The following is a 21044-nucleotide window of genomic DNA, read 5'->3' on the forward strand; positions in this document are numbered from 1 at the left end:
GATGCAGAAGATGATGTCAATTGGCACAAAGCAGAAAAAAAAGTCAGTATTTAATTAATAGCATAAGTATTATGAACAAAAAACAATGCGATTACATTTTTCATTGAGTCTGGTTTTCTCTGCAGGCTACTGCTTAATGTCATTATATAAGAAGAGAGCGGCACAACACAAACCGGGACTTTTGCATTTTAAAGCAGAGGATAGTTGCAAATAAGTGCAGATTTCTCTCCATAGCTGTTGTAAACAGAACTGCAGTGAATTCTCACTAAACTGGCTACTGGCAGAAATAAGGCAGTGCGTGTGTGTGTGTTTTGTAATAAAGTCACATGAAAGGAATATGAAACACTTGGCAATCTGTCAGATGACTAATGCAAGATGCCAGCGATGAATTTGCAGATTGTGTGAAGCATCCATGTGTGCATCAAATTAGTATGATATCGCCTAGAATAGAAAACACTCCAGCTATGTGGCTGGTTGCTGCCGATTAGTTGCCTACGCTCTTTAAAAAGGAAAAGCAGTCTGGAGAGCTCCAGTTTAAAGCACATTGTTTATTGCACCCTGGCATAAAAAAAAGCACAACCCAGAAAGAGAAGGCAGTGGCAAAATTGCCTGTTTTGTTGCGAAAATTAAAATGCTGTTTCAAAAAGTTTTTCTCTCTGCAAAAGGACATCAAATTTTTGAAATTTTTCACACTCTGTAAATTGTTACCCTATCTGATCTCCAGATGTACATCTAAGTTCAAAACAACCACGCACTTTTGCAGGGGAAGAGAACTTAGCAACAAAAAATAACCTGCTCTGTGAGACAAATGACATATTATGGTTTAGGAAGAGTTGTACTCTCATAAGGAAAACAAATAATTTTAAATACTGAACAAAAGTAAAAATAAAAAAAAACCCTCATGTAATTATTGATAATTAAGGACAGTAATTTCAACTAATTACTTGGCTAGAGATTCCATAAGTGATGATAATTTTTGGATGCTTCAGTTTCAAGAAAGAACACTAATGAGACGTGACTTTTAGAGCACTCCCCCCATCTTTCCACTGGGGAAAGGGGGGAAATGGCCTGTGTTCAGCAATGTCAAAAGTTGATCATTGCAGAATTCAGGCATTTCAGAGCCACCTGCCACTTTCAAAAAACTTGGCTTTAATTACAATTTCTCCATTTGATGATTGTTCAGGAGAGAATGCCCACAGGAGGACTTGGAAGAGCTCAAAATCTGCACAACCAGAAGAAAATCGTATTTTACATGTGAAAAAAAAAATAAATCTAAGAAAGGCAGAAAAACAACAACCTTGTGTAATTCCCCTGTCTCACAGCTATAACCTGCGCAAAGACAAATTATTTAGTTTCATGTGTTTCATCTCCTTGAAAGCATAATTCACCTGAACACATTAATATGCCCATGTTAACTTTAGCATTTTCCCTGCTTATGGCAGGAAGGAGAAAGTAATATTAAAGGCACATTTTAAACCAACAGTAAGAAGTTTGATCATCACTTGTGAAGTGTCTTCAACACGGATCAGCAGGCAACAGGATTTATCACACTCATTTATTAGACAAAATTCCTATTGATTCTAGTGGGAGTCTTGCCTGAGTAAGAGACTGAAGGATTTGGTCCAACCTTTTATATCACGTTTCATGCACAAATACCCTCTCTTGTCTTACATATGCTCTTCTTTTTGAAGATGTTCTACAGGTCACAAGCACACCTGGAGAAATCACGATTTCTCCAGGCCTTAGAAACTGCATTTTCCATACATACGTAACACTTAAGCCAAACCAAACCAACCAACCAAAGAACCACCCCTCCCCAGAATCTCCAAGAAACAGAAAAACCCTGACTGACTGACTTGAACGATACTCCATCGGAACAACTTTCAAGACTTTCATGGAGCAGCAGGCACCTACATGACACTTATACCTCTAGAAAATCACTCCGTTATTTCTTTCTAATTCCTATTCCTTTATGTAAAACCCAATCTGTTAAACAATCTCCCTAGCAGGGAGGTTGAAAAATCACTGACCCATAGCTTAAAATAACTAAGGAAAATGCTTACACATTATTTTGGACTTCCAAAGACAAGAAAAGGTAGACACTTAGCTGTGCAGCCCCCAGCTTTGCCCTGGACTCGGTCAACTATTTTCTTTCAGAAATCAGCTTCACTTTTCCTTTCATTTACTCTCTACATTGTTTACATTAAAAAATGAATGGATTTCATTTTTAAATTATGCCTTTCATCTATTGTGTCTGTTGGATCCCTTCTTTAAGAAATCCATACACAATTGCTACTTTAGCCCAAAATTACAGCAAGGTCATATTTAATAAAGAATAGCAAGTTTATTCCTTTGCTTTTTCCTCTACCGAAACCACCTTTACCACCAAGAGCACCACAATTTCCGTTGCTAATAAGCCAATTTTTAGGAAACTACAAGACCGAACACTTCTACCTGTTTTCTCAGGTTAATGACCCCATTACCATCAAGTTCCTGCTTTGAGCTAAAGGCTTAGGCACAGGCCAAGCTCTCTCCTAATTCCACAGAATGCTTAAGCCCTTTCTTTACTTTGGTGGAACTGAAGTCGAATTACGTTGATCATATTCTTTAAATGCTTTATTGGATAAAGATGGTTAAAGGCTCTGACTCCAGGCGTAGGCTACTGTACGCTGTGATGCAAAGCTCTGGGGGACAGGTTTTGTCACTCGCTGCCTGAATTAACTTGGGTAAATCATTAAAACTTCTCCGGACTAAATTCCACTATCCACTGACAGCTCTGCCAATCCACTAACTCCTGCAGATTTAGGAAAAAAAACAAGAGTAACTTAGACTTTTCTTTATAATCCTTTTCTACCACAGGGTAGGGGTTTCACTGAGCTGCCAATATTTTGGGGGGGTTGATAGGCAAGTTCAGTCCGCAGAGAAGGCACTCATTTCTACAAGCACAGCTGGGCTCCTTTCGAAATTGCATTTCCTTTGACTTCAGTGCAAACTAAGGCTCTCAAGCACCTCGGAGGAGGGATCCCACTCTCACTGTCAGGGTTTTGAGGGGCACGCGAGCACTGTTGCAGCAATGGCACTTGCAGTAGTATCCTCACCCAGCTTCGGCAGCAGCCATAGGACTACAGCCAATGCAGACAAACTGAACAAGCGACTAAAACAACAGAAAGATAACAATGGAAAAAAACCCCAATTTTATAGATTCTATGGATCTGATCCCTGCAGTGTACTTGAAGGTTCCACTGAGGAACATAACTATACAGCACACCTGCCTGACGGTTCAGTTGTCACAGAGCTTGTTGGGTCAATACAAAATCCAGCCAAATATTCTTGATCCCTCGCAAATAATCTCTGCTGAAGATGAATTCCCTTATCCTCTCCCAATCTTCATCTTCACCCAATGGACATTACTGCTCTGCACTAAGACCTCTTAGTCGCCAATAGCTGCAGGGTGTTTTGTTACTTCTCTTTACCAACACAATGCCTTTCAGAAGAAGCGGCTCCTTCCTTTCCCCATCTTCCCTTTCTGCTGTACCCAAGAAATAACAAGGCAAAAGAGAAACCATGTGTGAAACTTTCCAAGAGGAAGCAAAACAATCCTTGCGAAAGCTTAGGACTATTTCTTGAAAGCATGAGCATACAGAGATAGCTGTGTCTAGGGGACACTAATGAGAACGGGATCCCTTGACAATTACTGTCAGTACCCAAATGATATATATTTTAAAAAAAGAAAAAAAAAAACTAGATTATGTGGCTTGCTGGCTCTACACCGCAGCAATCCTTCCCTCCATGGCCAATTTAGCCCATTGGACTCAGGGGTGACCCAGCACATCATCTTCACTGACAAGGTGTCATCTGTATCGTAGAGAGCAGCCCAAGGGCAGAGACTGAGCCACTGAGTCACTGGCTGCTTGTGGTTGCTGCCAGAGCAACCTCTCTCTCAATTTGTGCCAATTTTCCTTCTAATAACCTAACTACCATTCCATCATTTCAGCAAGCTGACAGGACCACTCTTTGAGGAGCTAGAGATTGTTTTAATATTACTGCTGCTTAGGCAGGAGCACCAGAAAAACCTAGTAGACGCCTTCTCTGTCTCTCCCATTCATATCTGTAATTACAGCAAGACTGCTAAAAGCAAACTGACCGCTAAGGAGAGAGAGGCAGACTTCAGAAACAAAGTCTGGATCAAAAGGGACTCTCTTAAATTCATCACTGTTAGGAGCTTTGGTGTTAATCCACATTCACTTCCATTAATGAACTAGGTGTCAAGCCAGGTGCTGAAAAACAGCTGTTAACAGGGACCAAATGGATTTACATGAGACCCATTTTTCAAATCTGTTTTTAACCTTGCCCAGAACTCTTCTCACTGTTCTGTTTTGGTTAATTCATGTCTCAACCCTCACCCTATTTTAGTGGTTTTACCCTTTTGCTGGGGCTTTGCCTTTTTCACATTCTATGGACATCTGTAGGAGAACATTGAACTCCCTCTAAGAGCCAACATAACAAGAAGAACATGATAACGAGCGGGTTCCAAGTGTAAAGACTACTAAATCCATCCCAGTGCAGAGGCATTTACAGGCATCAGGGTTTTACAGTAATAAATATTTACATCTGAGCTGCGGAGTCACTGCCAGGATATCACACAAGCTGACAAAGGGGACAACACCCGTTTGAAGGACTCCAACTGCTGTCAAGAGAGACAAGCAAGCATCACCTTACCGTACTCGAAAGATCCTAATTGCTGGTTTATGAGCAAATTTTATCTGGAAGGACCCAAAAGGGCTTTATAAACTCATTGTTTAGAGAGGAATGACTTCATCGTAAGGTGACAGACGGCAGCTGTTTAATGACATGGAGCATTATTGCACAACAATTTCAGCCAGGAAGGGTAGCACAATACCATACCCAATTGAACACTGCAGGGGGTTGCGATTTATAGACACAGAATGTAATTACCTAAATTGGATTTTGGCCAGCAAAATAAGGGCCAGAACCTCTGACAAACAAAAAAAGAAGCCGTTCCATGTTTTTAAGCCGTAAATGACCAGGTCTCTGTGTTTTAGGGTAAAAAAAAAAAAAGTCATCTCCACAAGCTTTCTGGCCCATCAGCATTTTCACAGCGCAGTTGCTCAAAAGCAGCTCAAAGGAAAGATGATGTTTCAAAAATCATTAACTGCTCCTGCTGTAGTGTCTTGTACAGTTTTTGGCAGAAGTATTAAACGCTAATAATACTAATAATTATTATTAAGTAACACATATCCGTAACAGCAGTTGCTAAAGGAACCTGACATCACGCCCAATGAACAAAGCAGCACACGGCAGGACGTTTGGTCCTATGCAGGCACTAATGTCTACAAAATAATGTTCTCCAGGCTTCCCTGCACCCATCGGCGGGGCTGACAACTGAGTAGCTCTAAGACTTGCAAAGCTGCCATTCTGCTACACTTGAAGGCCAACTGCAATCGCAGGAGGGATACCGAAACTCTGAGCTCACAAAACGTTCTCCCTTACTCCATTTTACAGACCCATAAAGCCTTTAACAAAGAGCTGAGCAATTCTTCATCCATCCAGCAGAGAGCAACCGCACTTGCACTCACACATGCACATTAACTACAGGAACAATTCTGATGGCTTTTAATACCTGACATCCAATGCTCAGATTTTATTCTTCGCAGTAGCTAATAATACTCAAGTGCTTGTGTAAGCACTGAATGGTAAATGCAAAGATTTTTTTCTTGTGTTGCCTCCACGCTGGCAGAAATTATCTGTAAAAGCATAATGTTTCTTAAGACAATGGAGTCCTTTTTACTGCCCTGATAATTTAAAATTCACAGTCATTTTTCTGGTGAAATCGGTGATTAGCTGTAGCTCAGCTTTGCTAACTCTCTCCGTATATTAGATCATACAAACCGTGGCAAACCATTGTTACTATAGGGGATACTTGTTTCCTGATTAATTCCAAATTTAGTACATGTGATCACTTTAACGCCTTAAATGCAAATTTTAGGTAAGGAAAGGAGGTAGCATCCTGTCACAGAGGAAAAAAGATTTGAAAGTCTGGGGAAAAAATAATTTCCTACCTTGAAAAATGTTGTGATGGGGAATAAATGTGGGAGAAGGAGCAGCAGAGGGAAGTTGCCTTTCAAGCAGGCAGGTCAGACTGCATGACACTAAGGGCAATATGAATTGGGAAAAGTACTGAAAAAAAACCATACTAGAGAAACGTCAGAAGAGAGCTGAGCACACCTGAGATAAACCACATTATTTTTTTGAGGTATAGGTGCAGATTCCTCATTAGTATCACAGGAACAAATCAAGGATACAAAAGGAAATCATAATAAGAGCTACGTTAAAATGCAATTACCTTTTCAGCTCGTGGTGCACATTGGAGCACACACTCCTTTGTGCTAAGGCTTCTCGACTTCCTAAAATTAGCCCTCGGAGTTCTGTTCACCAAAGCAAATGAGAGAGGGTCTGTCCCGACCTGGCTGCAACCTCTCCCGTGCTCATTGCTAAACATTCACCTCTAGAGGCTGGTGGCTCTTCAGGTGCTCAGCCTGCGTTGCTGCACCACCTCCATTACAAACCAGTGTGATTTAAGGCTGGGGTTTCAACCTAAACCCTGGATACCTCTTGTATACACGTTTAAAACTACCACATGATGTTATTTTAGTGTCCTGCTTTTGGTAATGCTTCCTAGAACTGTAGAGTCAAGCAACAGTAACTTTGCAAAAGCTTTGTACGTCTGCTACATCACACCTTCAAAAAAACCTTACACTCAAATACATCTTTTAAAAATAGAGACGTCCAATGTGTCTCAGACTGTCTCAGCTCTTACTGCTGGTGTACGGACCTATTTTTTATCAAGCACATTATTTTTTAGAACACACAGTAGTGCTTAATGATGTGTATGTGCTGTATAGAGACACTAGTGGAGTAACTCATACAAGTTAAAATACATGTAAACAAGAGAATGATTGAGTGCAGAAGTGAAGACAAACAGGGACAGGAAGAGGTTTGGCTTTTTTAAAGTCCTCTATTTTGGAAACCACCTAAATATCATTGCTAGTTCATCCAATAGTGGAAGCAAACAATTAAACACACAATCTCTACAGGTCTGAACTTGGTAGCATCTTTTTGTTTATGCTGATAAAACTTATAATGGCCTATTTTAAGTATCTTTAAAGAGTTGTCTACACTGGCCTATAGATTTTACTAAACTGAAACTAGTAGAAGCTCAACAGCTAGTGACAAACGTCTGCCCTTTAATGGTTGAAGAAAGCCAAATCCACCCCATGCCAACCCTTACTATCTTGAATTTGTTTCCCCTCTTGTTCACGTATGGATGAGGATCACAAATTTCTAGGGATACGTGATAAGAATTACTAAAATAAGTGCTTGGAGATCTAAACTAAGAGGCTATGTATTAACCCCCAGCCTTGTTCTTCCAGGGTCTCCTGTAGGCTTTGGGAACTAATTAGTTCAAGGCTAGATGAGGTCCACCAAGCAATAATGTTCTGCAACATAAAGCTCAGCTTAGGCAACCTCCCATTAAGTCATTGTTGCTTTCTGGGCAGAATTTGTTCTGTACTTTAAACCCTCAGACAAGATTGGGTCTGTCTTCATCAGGTGTTAGGTAGGTGCATTTCTAACTCTACGCAGCAGGAGAAAAGTACCACAAGAGTTAAGACATGTCTGATAAATACCTAAGTAATGAATTTTAAATATCTGTTTTCTGTTGGCCAACTCCCAGATAGGCATCTGCACATCTGGTTTTGACCTAGAGAGCTTAGCATTAACAAAGACTTCTAATTTATAATTTTTCTGTCTCTAAACTAATCTCCCTTATGGCAGGAACAGAACCCTGGCAGATCACCACATCTATGAGGCTCACGAGCAACGACTGCAACTTACTGTTCCACTCTTGCTGTGCTCCTCACCAACTTTTTCCTTTGTAATCTCTTCGGGGCAGAGGCTGTCCTTTTGCGTAAATATCTGTGCTATGTCTAAAAGGGACTCAAATTGCAAAGAGCTTCTCTCTGCATTACTGTAAGCTGGACAGTAACATGAGAGAGCGTTCATGTGCTTGCACAATTAGATTCTAGTTTTGGAGCACCGATTGATATAATTTTTCACATGAAGTTGAGTCTGAAGTAGCTGACTACTCAGTATTAACGGTGTGGATTATTAATGCCTTGCTGTATTGATTACACATATTTGCAATGAAGCATACTTCTTTCTGTGTGGCAGGAAACGTTTATCGGCATTACTTTAAAAAAAAAAAAAAAGTCTTTGATTACACCCAAATGCTTATATATTTGTGACATGTCAACAACTGAATTAGAACAGTACCAGGCTTTTAAAATTCAGGACACGTAGGACCATCTGTTTTCTTGTCAACAACCTCAGTCTCTCTCTCCACATTCCAAACACTTACTGCTCCAAATTTACAAAGTTGTTACTCAATTCCCTTCTTCCTTTGCCCCCCAAAAAACTTCAAAGGCAGTAATGAAGTCTTCAAAAAAATTTTTTTTTACTTGATAATTAATGACGTGACTATTTCAGCAAGTTTTATGTCCAGGCTGGCAGTTATCTGCAAGTTCTTATGAGGTTTGCAAGGACTTATCTAGTTTATGGCCAACTGTGTCCTGGAGTTGGGGTTGGGGGGATGGAGAGCATGGGAAAGGTGTCCTCGAAACATTTCTTTTGAAACACAGCTGTTTCTGTGTGCTAAAGTCAATCGATTATTGCAAGAAGTAGTTTACAGTCCAACATATTTCAAGACTGGCACCCACGTGCGTACAAACACACTCGGACCTGCTCCCAGCTGAGCTCCACAAAGCGCAGGGAGTTATTTTCATAGGGCCCAAAAGCATATGTCCAAAGAGAGGGAGGCCAACAGCTCGTGCCTGACATGGCTGCTTTACCTAAACAGCTTCCTTAAAAAGGGAATGGAAGAGCACAGAACTGCTCGTATTAAGGGCACAGCCAATTTTGGTTAGCTGCGCTTATTTATGTGAGATCTTAAATAGACAATTAAAGCAAGCTGTGACATTCGATTTTCTTACTTAAAACAAAATATCCTATCAAGCTCACCCATGCTCCCCCCTTTTACAAATCTGAATATAAGAAAATATTATTGTCTAAAGTGTGATGCAATTGTAATTTTAACAAGTTGAGCATCGTTATAGCAAAATCCCCCTCAGCTGATTTTTTTTTTTAAACCATTTCTTCATTTTTTTGACACCACATCTGGCATATAGAATACAGATGATCATTTGTTTATATATCTGTCTAAATGCCTTTTCCAAACACAGCCAGATGGAGCCTTTCAAAATCAAATTAATTTCAGATTAATTCACTCTGGACCCACTCCAGTTTCATGACTCTATGCTTTGAGGCACCATCTAAATTGATTTAGAGTCACGAACTTAGAGAGCTCAAGTCCTTAGGTATAGAAAAAAAAGATCCTTCTTGCATACTGAAAGAGTCCGCAAATCAAAAGAGTCCGTGATCGTAAGTTTTGGTTGCTTCAAAAAAAAACCCCAAACCAACCTAAGAATGCATCAGTCTACATAGTGCCAAAATCATATATAAAAAACTTCATATTTCATCCCAGGAAAATCACTCTAGAATTTACAGCGTCAATGCCTCCCTTGTTGAGTCCAATAAAATTTATTGCTCTAATTAAAAAGCAAAATAAAAAAAGTGTTGTTCTAAACCTTGCAATAAGCAGCAGTCATAGAAAGATAGGAGACAGGTAATAAAAATCTCCACTGCAATGGATTTATCTAAGGAACTATAAACAAATGTAGCCTACAAACACTGTGGGCTTGCATACTGTCAATCCTCCGTGGATGCCTTTATTATCTCACTTGTTTCAATTGCAATTTGGGTTTCCATGGAGATGTAACAGTCAACTCTGGAAAATTATAAGATAAATGTCAGGCAGTGATAACGGTGTTAATGAAGCTTCATTGACAAGCAGAACTGTGCTTCAAATAATAGGCATATTTCTATTAGCATATGTATAACCTGTCCAGAAAAAGAAAGAAAAAAAATCCCAACAACAGGGAAAGACAATATTAAAAAATTAAAATGAAATTGTGTATATAGAAGGTATGAGACACAACGAAATGTTGCATCTATGTGAAATGATGAATTCCTAACAAACAGAAGAGATGTGGGTTCGAAATTTAATTGCCTGATTCCTCTTGAAATTTTTGCACTCAGCTATCATGCTGAAAAAGCACTTTGCTGACACGCGCAGACACACTTTTGCATGGTGCGACTCTTGTTTCCTTACAACGTGAGGCTGGAAGGATCTGCTTCACAAGGCACTTTAAAGCATGCTATTTTATAATGTGCAAATACAGCTGCAGTGAACTGTTAGAAAGATGCAGACCGCAGTGGAAACTCTAATAGCATATACACAAACACAGCACACACTGTGAGAGCTCTCGGGTATCATATGTGCTCAGATTAGGGTGGCCAGTCCACCACATCTTGGTACATGATGGGTTTAACATGATACTGCTGTGGCGACAACCGTGAGCACTTCAGACTACAGCGTGGTGTGGTCTTGACCTGCTTCTGCACTAACCAAGCCTGCAGAAAGCATGGAGAAGCTGCCAGTCATCTGTGAAGGACCGTAGCCAACTTCTTACTTTCCACACATGGAAAGGTTTTGGTGAACTGGAGGTCAAAGAGGTGACAAAGCTGATTTCTGCAGCACAGAGGAAAATGCAGACCATCATGTTTCATTTCAATGAATCAAGCATTTCATTTGGGCAGGGTGGTCTTCCACCGGCAGCCAGGGGAAGGGAAAGGAGTTTGGCTATTCCAGTACTTGAGGTTTCATTTTGGCAATCTATCAGAAGCCAGAAGGAGTAGGGCAGGAGCAGGGCAATCCCACCCCAGAGGACTACAGGGCAATTTTTGCAGGTGAATAAAATGCGCTAAGATATTCAGTGCCTATTCATTAGGTGGTATTGCTTTTGGCTGGAGAACTAAGAGGTGCTAGAGGTTGTTCCCATCTCTTGTCACCGCAGTATTTGGCCTTGGGAATTTTAGTTCCTTGCCTGCCTTTCTAACTCTTTCAGAGTCAATCCTCCTGTACAATGTCTTGGAAAACAGGGTTCTGGTATTAGCCAAGTGTTAGAGAAGCTACAGATAAAATAATGAAACTGAAAATCAGGATCAGGCTTGGTTTAGCAGCAGAGGAGGGTGAAATCTTAAACATACAAGCAAACAAAGTAGAAAATCTTTATCCCTCCCAAGGCTTGTGGGTAAAGTATGTGGGCAGGCAAAACTTTGGGAATTGTGGGAAAGCTCTCAAATGTTACTGGGATGAAAAATCTTATGAAACTGTAGCTCAACTGAACATCTGCATGCAGGGCAGGAGACAAGCTGACTTTGCCATTTAAATAGAAAATATAGCAGGGGTATGGGGTTGGGGCAGAGGTTTTTTGCTCTTTTTCCCCTCCTCTCTGCAGAACACCTCTGTTCCTCCTACCTCTTCTAAATTCTGCCTGTTTAGTATAGGAAAACAAGAATGTTGCCTGGGAAATGCTTCCCAGTTCTTCAGAGAGGAGTCATCTTTGTCCAGTCTGGGCAGAAAAGGGAGTTGGAAAAGTGCCCAGTCTTTCTGTAGAGCAGACCTCAGCTCTGATCAAATTGCTGAACAACAACAAAATCAATAGAGGTTTTTTTTTCAAGTTGTATTACAGGGAAGCTTAAAAAAAATCCAAAAGTTTCCCTTTTCTGAATCTTTTCTAACTACTCTTCAATATAGCATACTAGAAAAATCTAAGTACCTCATTAGATTGCTACTAAAATGTCAATAGTTAGAAAGTGATTTTCCCCAGTGACTTTCAACATGCTTATAATTCACTCTAGTGCTTTTGGGGGGAGGGGGAAAATCCCCAAAACCTAATATTACTGGTAGTTGATTCTATGTTACAGCACAAGTACTCCTATCAGCTTCATGGAAGACAATGGGTTAAGCTGGAGCTTGTCTTCAACTTCAGCTAGACAAGTCTTACACGCTACTGCTAGCGTCAAATGGTGGCAGATCCAGGTCCCACCAGATGTACCACTATCAACACATGCAACCACGATACGTAGATTACAGAAGAGAAACTGGCTGTGAAGCCAGAATACTAAGCAATTTTTAACGAAAAAAACACATGCTAGATGGAAAGTATTGCCCTGTACGCACGGCGGCACGGGCCACATTGTCTCCATTTTGCACTTGTTGAAACCTCTAAATCCCATTGCAATGTGTGTTCTAAGCTCTTCAAAGAAGGATTCATTTTTCTTCGTATTTTGGGTAACCAACAGTTATACTTTTACACCTGAAGAGAGAGCAGTTATATAAAAGGCTAAGTAGCACTGGCACACAAGTAGTCAACAACAAATCTGAGTCTTTAAAGTAAAACTCTCATTATAGTACAAGATTCTATTTAGTTTCTTATGTTTACCCTGTTATTGTAAATAAGTTATTTTGCTCCACTGGTTATGCTGTTCTTTTGAGGCTCACAACAAAATAAACAACTACACATAATTAGGAAAGGAGTAACTCCCCCTTTAAAGGCATCATTCAAAGAAACAGAAAAACCTCAGAAAAACTGGTTTAAATTTTCCTAATAAACATGCCATGAAAAATCCAGACAAAAATCACACCCTAACACACACACTTCCCAAGTCATATGGCAGTCATTTATGGGGATGCTTCTGACTTCAAAGATAGACCTCCATCTTCTAGTTGCGAGTTTCCAGGGCGCTTTACGCAAATGCAACATTGGGAAAACAGCAGAGCACTGCCATTCGGAACTTGTTTGCCAAATCAACAGGAAAACACGTCTTGAAAAGTTGCCGAAAACCATGTTTTTAAGGTCACGGTAAATATTTGCAGCAGAAGAAATTTAAAAGGATGAGATAACTTCTTAACTGTACATTTTGGACAAAAGCTTATCCTAGTGGGTTATTATTTGCTCTGGAGGTTTTATTCACAAGTGAAATGAACCCAGGTCTTGGGGACTTGCTGGCACTTGTCCAGAAGAAATGGGGAAGGAGGAGATGGGAAAAAACAGGAATACCATCCACACCCTTTTAACCATCCCATGATGTACAAAGCCTTTTAACTTCAATAGCTTCGTGCAACAGACAAGGCAGTTAAAGACTTGTGGATGTATTTTTAAGCTCCCTGTAACGTACTCGACCTGCGGAAACTTGGCCAGCTCAGGTCTGGCTGGCTGTCAGCAGCAGTGTGAAACACAGTGTAATTTATAGAAATCTCTGTCATCACACCACAGGGTTAATTTCTTTCCTTCTTTTTTCTCTTTCCCTCCTCCCCCCTTGAAGTGGAAAACTCTTATTTGTGATGACAAGTCTTTGGAGAGCTGGAGGATTGGTAACACCATGTGGTTCCCTGAGATCTCTAGCACTCTTCCAACTGTTTTTCCATATAACCCCTCTCTGTACGGTCATTGGCACCTTCGCTCAGCAGATGGAAAAAGGGAAGAAACCTGCCCCAGGGCAGGTGGAGGAACCTGGATGCTGCTGATGGGAGAATACAGACTTGAAGCTCACCCGCCTCAATTGCTTGATAGAGGAAACAGAGGGGAATCCAAGCATCAAATATGGGATTTTAATAATATAAACATTTATTTTAATGATTTGAAGGCTGAACCTGCTGGGCTTGTCACTGTAAGAAGAGATACGGAGAAAAAATGTGAAGCCTAAATTTTCATTCTGACTGCCACCACTGGAGAACTGTGGACTTGTGCTCATTTTGGTTTAACACAGGGAAGGATATCTGTACCTCGCGCTGCCCACGCAATCACTCACAACGGACAGCAACCAGCTGGGCAGCAGGTCAGCAACGAACACCAAACGTGGAGCTTTATTCGAGCAATTTCAAATTCATTGAGAGGTGTATTACTTACAGATTATTTTAAGGCACATCAGTTTTCTTGCTATAATCATTCTTCAGAGAAGACGAAATCTGATAGAATAACAAAACTAGGAAGTGTTTCTAATAGTAAAGAGCAGAGGACTACGCAACAAAGAAAGTAATTTCTCAGCCACACTTTTTCATAAGTCTCTTCCTCTTCCCTTTGCTGTGCTTATCTCCCTCACCTTTGAATTGGTGCATTATGTTCCCATCCCAATGAAGAACTCTGAAACACTCAGAGGAAAGTACTATATAAATGTTGAACTATTATGTTATTAAAGAAAAAAAAAACCCTTTCATGATATACTTTTTCTTTTAGCTTGATGCAATTCTAATTTGTCTTTTAAAAGCAGTATTTGAAAATTATGCAATACAGCAGAAGTAAAGTACTTTCCAAAGCCACTATTACTATTTGCATTGCAAGAGCATCTCTGAGGCCCCAAACAATGCTGGCTGCTTTTTAGGTAGCAGACCTAATTTTATTAGTAAGCCCAGATGTTTTCCTACTATTTTCCTGTGTTATGAAGCCCAATGCACTCTCAGAGTATTTTAATAGGTGGTTGAGAAAAAAAGGGGAGAAGGGGACACAGCAGGTCTGAGTTCACTTAGCCTACAAAGTCAGGAATTTTTAATCTACTGTTTTCTACCAAGTATCTTCATTAAGGAGCCCAAGACCTTGAATGCTTCTTTACTTCTCTGTGCTTCCATCTGTCCGTGATTGGACTGAATGTCAACACAGTTGACTGAAACAGTTAATGCTTTACTAAAAAGGGTCAGAGAATCTGGGGGTTAACATCAAGAGTTTCCTGGACAGAATGGGAACATATTCTCTGAAGTTTCAAGGTAGAAGAGAATGCAACTCTGATGCATCAGCTCACATCTTGCATTACTACATATTTTCCAGTCACTTATCCAGTACATCCTTTGCTATCCTTTCTTATTTCATTCGATGATGCATTCTCAGACAGAGTTGCATTAGGCTGAGATGCTAATTAAAACTACCTTGAAATATTAGCAGCTATATAACATTTGATTGGTAGAAGAAAAATAGTTGGGTATGAAAATTAGTATTAGCTTCTACATAAAATAAATTATTATTTAATAAATTTTAATTGCCTAAGGCATTTTTATGAACAGGGATTAACAAATATAATGTGTACAATACATTTGTGTATGTAACAAAGAGAAAAATCAAGCCTGACAGCATACTTTTGCTTATTTTGCTTATATCCGTACACAGCTCACACGGAAAAGGAAACAAATTACAAGAAGCTTTCCCTTAGCCATACGGAGCTGTAAGAAGCTCAGAGTCAGCAACGGCAGCGCACTTACGACTGCAGCATACGTGCCCCTGACAGTTAAATCAAAACTATACATCCTCGAGGAGTCATTTAGTCTAAATCACAGCTTGTGATTTCTCATCTTACATGGTCAATGGGTCTGCATTTCTTAAAAATAGGAATATTGGTGGAGGTAGGATTGACACTTCAGCAGAACTGTTTTGCTAGCTCTGTTCTACGAGTGCTGCAGAAATGTACACAAAGCTTTACAAATGACCTCATTTTTACCAGGAAAGGACAGCTCAGCTATGTTCTATATTTTCCTGAACTGAAAGGAAGGCCCCACAGCCAAACTGTCATGTCTAATCATTGTGTTGCTTGAGAGTGTTTAAAACAAACAACTTTTTTCTTTTTTTTTTTTTTTTTTAATAAAAAGCCATGGAGCAATTGTAGTGTTTTGAGAGAGCAGGAGCTGCGTTTTCTATCACATAACCAAGGCACTGGAATAGCAGTTTTGCCGAGTTTGATGAATGAGCCTTATAAGGATAAATTTTCACCTCATTAATGATCTGAGCTGATTATTCCCTCCCCCCACTTTTCCTTTTAGGTCATGGATCAAATGTGACCCACTTTCCTTGAATGCTTTCCCACCATCTATTTTTCCCATTAGAGTAGAAAGCCAGTTGCTAAGGACACATTACAAAGCAACCATGCAACCACTAAATACCTGCCCCCCAAACACACACACACTTTTCTTCTCCCCTGCCTTTACGATATTTTCCCCCCTCTCAGCATCTACTCTGAACAAGATCCTGCTTTACATTCAGGAAAGCCAACAGCAGAACTGCTTATAAGGACAAGCTTAGCACAAGAATAGGATTTTCTAATGACTACAGATGCTCCTGGGGCCCTTCATATTTAAAAAAATATAAAGGCAGCAGCCTTGGTTTTTAATTACTCCTAATTCTAAATCTCATGGCCTTAAACACAATAGCACTTTCAACTCAGAAAAAAAATGACACTACTCAGTAACAGAGTCCCCTGCGCAACCTGCTAGTCCTCTGATGGCATTGCAATGTTTGCACTGTTACGATTTTTCAAGGTTGACCAATGAGTCAGCAAAGCCAAGATGACTTAAAAGCATTAAATCATGCAACTAAAATGGCTTTTTCATATACAGCGCTGGATGGATTGCAATTAGCAAGGGGAATTAGTACAAGGCAAATATTGTAAGAGCAGAGAGAGACAAATAGGGAATTAAAGGAGATGGTGTTCATTTTGGAACAAATGAGCCCCAGATGTTAAGGTATTTGTGGTTTAATACAGTCCCTCTCACCAGCCAGGTAAGGAATGTAATTAAAAAGCATTAAAGTTCAGTTGCTGAGGCTCAACAAAAACAAAATGAACATTTAATTCATCTGCCCTACTTCCCTCTGAGTAGCCTACTAATATTCCTACTTGGTGCAAAGTCCTGTGAAATGGAAGACTTGTGTGGTTCTGCAATCCTTTCTACAAAAAGCCTTCTCCTTGGCATTTGTAAAAGAAAAGATGTCATTCCAAGTGTCTCATTGAAAAATTAAATGTAAGTATGTAACACTGCAGCTACTTGGATTTCCCTGACCGTTTCAGCTTTCTGTGTCATTTATTATACTTCCCGGCAGTATTGCACAGCACCTTGGCATTGCTTTCTATAACCAATACCTCAGTTCCTCTAGCAATTAGAGTAACACCATTTGATTAAATTTCATGTATATAGATTCACATTTAAACTACAGTTACAGAGTGGACAAGATTGATGATTTGGTTATAACCTGTGTTCCTATCTCATACAACCCACTCTTTTTCCACAGCACATCCACAACATACTTTCTCATAACTCTTGTACAGATGACAGAAATCATGTCTGCAATGGGATTTTCCAGTTAGCAGGACGGTGAACCCGTACATCAGAGCTGAATTGCACCACTGACACTACGGAAAGATTAGAGTCACCAGCATCCAAACAAAATGAACCGTAAATACAATTACTGTTGAACTATCAACGAGCAAACTAAGCATGGGTTTTTAGCAGTGGCAGTCTAAGTAACAGCCTCCTGAAAAAAAGAACAAAATCCTGTTGATTGTAGAAGTTCCTGAATTCAGGCACAAAATCTCCGATTTTGGATTAAAGGAACAATGCCATTAGCTTTCACTGAAAAACAGACTTTTACTCTCAATATCGACTGAGCTGCCCACAAGAAAGAGGATCCTGACATATGGCCAAGGCTTCCAGGCACCCCGAAGAGAGAGTCCATCGAGATCCTTAGATGTGCACTGAAAGCATGCATGGTGTCCCTAGAGGGAATTCAAGGGAAAGGCATCATTTGTCCATCTGGAGCAGGCAACCAAACCCGTTTTTCTGGACATTCAAGTAACCTTCTATAAGCTTGACCCCATTTTCTTCTTTACACTACCCCCTATTCCTCTACTTCCCTTTGTATTCACAGTTTTTTTCCTACCACTCCTCTTTTCAGTTGTCCTTAACACACCTTTTATTTACATTTAGCTTATTTGCTCTTCACCAAACTCATGATTCCACCAAAAGTACACCAAATATATAAAAACAAGGAAGGCAACCATGGTAGCTGGCCCTCATTACTGCTTCATTCCTGGACAGTATTCCAAAAGCAGAGCAAGTGACAGCAACTTCAAAGCGTCTGAACATAGGGCTCCTAGCATCACGTTTTATCATTTTTGAACTTGTCTGGATTCCCAACAGCTCTCTTCCAGTCTGAATAACTATTCCACAAAAATAAATGTGCTGTACACTGTTGATCTCTTTTTCCCTTTACTGTTTTGGTCAAATTGCTTTCAAGCACCTTTGATATTCTCCAGCTACCACTGCCTGTTGCTCCTCTGCTTAACTTTGTAACAAGAAACACAAAAGTCAGATGCAGGAAAAAGTCATCTTATCCTTCAGTCCTTCCAGTAGCCAAGGCAGAGCTGTCCTCTGGGGTGCACTGGTTATCTGCTCACTTGATGAATGCTGAAAGACACTCCACTTCCATTTCCCCCAGTCCCCAACAGTGGCTGAGCTCCCACCAGAGCTCCTGTGCAAATCAAAGTAAGGACAGCTAGGCATCAATTTTCCCACTCTGTTATATTCTGGAAAAGAGATGTCAGGCAGCATTCAGCTGCTCCATTTTGGTGTTTAGTGCCTCGCAACATCATTCCAGTGGTATATACAAGCAGTGACCATTTTCCAAAGGCAGACATGGGGAGCCAGGTTACAATGCAACAAAGAATACCCATTACTGTAAATTAAAATCCTTAAACAAATCACCAACAGTGAAACAATCTCTGCTTCAATTACGTGGTTAGCGAGCACATCAAGTCTTTTCTTGCTTTGGCCAGAAATACTGAAGCCGTGATTGATCTCATCTGTAATCATGTTGTTTATTTCAAATTAGAGATAATATAAAAAGCATAACAATATGTATGTATATATTCATAGTACCGCTGCAGACATCCAAAAGGAACTCTATTTTATCTTTGTTGCTTTGCATTTTAGCCTCATTTCTTCCCTTTTATAGTCTACAGTAAATACAATATTTGCTTTTAGAGTTCTGACTCTCCAGGGATTATAAAGGAAAAGTACTTAACACAGAGATTATCTTTCTGGTGTTGCACTGTACGAATGAAAATTGTTACATTAATGGCACTATACAGCCATATTCAAACACCATTAAGTACCTCTCCAGAAAACCGAAGGAAAGGGAGTGATGAACTGCAGCATAGTTCTGCTTGGACTTGCAAGTACATTTGTGTTTCTCCCTCCCTCACCATGCAAAGGATTCTCTGGAAAGGAATTTCCAGCCTTTTTTTTTCTTTCATTAACACTTTATAGCCTGTGTTAAGAGCAGTGAGGAATATTAATACTAAGCAAGTGAGGAAGCACAGACACATACAACAGTCAATCCTCTGAGCTTGCAAGGTCTATACAACTGGTACAAAACCTTCCACTGAAATTCTACCCAAATACGGATTTACATCATCAGCTCAAATCAGGACCCAATTTCACACCTACAAACCCTAATCCTGGGTGTGTCTGCTTTGGGTTTAAAAGCATGCAACAAACTGCTTTCAAACAGATCAAGACTCACTACTTTGTTCTGTTATACATTCCTCTTCCTTCATGGGTTTAGGACTTATTTTTAGCTGCTTTAAATCAGTATAGGTCAGATGTATATCTGCTAATGAGTATTGGTAATTAAGGTTTCAAACCACAGAGCAGCAATTCAACACTTTCATGTTGCTGATATCTCTCTAAATTTGTGTGTGTTTTCAGAGCAATTTCTGAGAGTCCTATTTGATTTAATTCCATTAAGTTCTTCAAGGCTAAAGTTGCTGGCGAGAGCTCAAAATATCACTAAACATAGATTTTTCATGTCAGATTTTTGTCGATTTTATTCTTTGAAAGCCTTTGCAATCGTTCTGTATATTAGACTTTCACTTATCACAAAAATCTAGAAACATATATCCTGAGACTATAACTTCCAGGATTTTGTATTTTGCCATGCATTAAAAAATGGAGAATATGAAAGCTTAATAATAATAATAATAATAATAGTTATTATTTGAATGTTTAAAAATGCTACAGCAAGAACATTTACCTGTGCTGAAGAAGCTTGATTAGAAAGCTTGGCAAAACTTATTGGAAAAGCTGTAATCATAGCTCAGTTACTTCTGGGAAACATTTTGGGAAAACTCAGCATATCTCACTTTTCCCTCCTATAAATTGGAGATATCCGTCCAGCTTTGTCAAGTGCTTTAAAAGAGCATGCGAGAAAGCTGGGAGTTTTAGAGGTACAGGAAACGTGAAGGAATGTAGCAAGAAATGCACTCCTTTCCCATAGATTTCAATTTAAGTCGTTCATAGGAATCAGACAGGCCTCCATGGGTAGGTCTGTTCAAATGTAATTTCATTTGTATGTGTCTGCTCCCTCTTGCACAGTGTAGAAAATAAAGAAGAAAGGAAAGAAAGCCTCAGCATGATCCTGAAATTAATTTTCATGATAGGAGCAACTGAGTCCATCTACTAAGGTACTTATAATTACATTACACTGTTACTTGGAAGAAAAACTGCCAGCTATATTCTAAGAAAATATTAACCCCATCAGCCCAATCACAAATCACTACATTTAATATATTCTTCCTTTTATTAACACCCACAAGGTGCCCATTAGAGGCACCTTCACTGCTATCCTAAATCACTTCTAATTATCAGACTAGCAAAAACACGACGGAAATGTTATTTCACGTCTTCGAATGAAAGGCTCTTTGCTGTCCAAAAGACATGTCAGCACTGGATGATTTAGTCCATGATTTTGTTTACTGCCTTCAACTTTCATTAGTGTTAAAAGCGCTAAGATTGTTTCCCTGACTGCTGAGATTTCCTGGGAGAGAAAAACCACACGGATACTGAACTCTCCTCTACCTGCAACAGGCCAGAGAAGAAAAAAGGTCCTGGGGTGAGAGGCAGGGTGCAATCACCCATGCCTTTGCTGTTCCAGGTTGCATTATCACAGCGCTGGCTGTCTAGGGAAGGGAGAAGGAAAGAGACAGGAGCTGTGCCTGGTTCCCCACGCAGAGTTTGCAAAGCCTGCCACGTCTTACTCCTGCCTTGCCATCTCGCCCATCTCCTGAATCAGGTTTGGTTCAGACTCAAGGCTTTCCATTTGTCCCACATTCCTGCCATCCCACAGCAAAATAAGTGGCAAATTTAAACACATTAAGTGCCTGAACTGGTTATTTCACTCCTGGTAAGC

At 39.9% G+C, this 21044-nt stretch overlaps 1 protein-coding gene across 1 annotated transcript in view; it reads right to left on the bottom strand.

The window, feature by feature from the left end:
• The window catches only part of CELF2 (CUGBP Elav-like family member 2), a 377390-nt gene that overhangs the window by 132195 nt on the left and 224151 nt on the right, over positions 1-21044 (bottom strand). The window lies entirely within an intron of this gene.

Source organism: Gymnogyps californianus, chromosome 1 (assembly GCF_018139145.2).
Source record: "Gymnogyps californianus isolate 813 chromosome 1, ASM1813914v2, whole genome shotgun sequence".
In the NCBI taxonomy this organism is placed as follows: domain Eukaryota; kingdom Metazoa; phylum Chordata; class Aves; order Accipitriformes; family Cathartidae; genus Gymnogyps; species Gymnogyps californianus.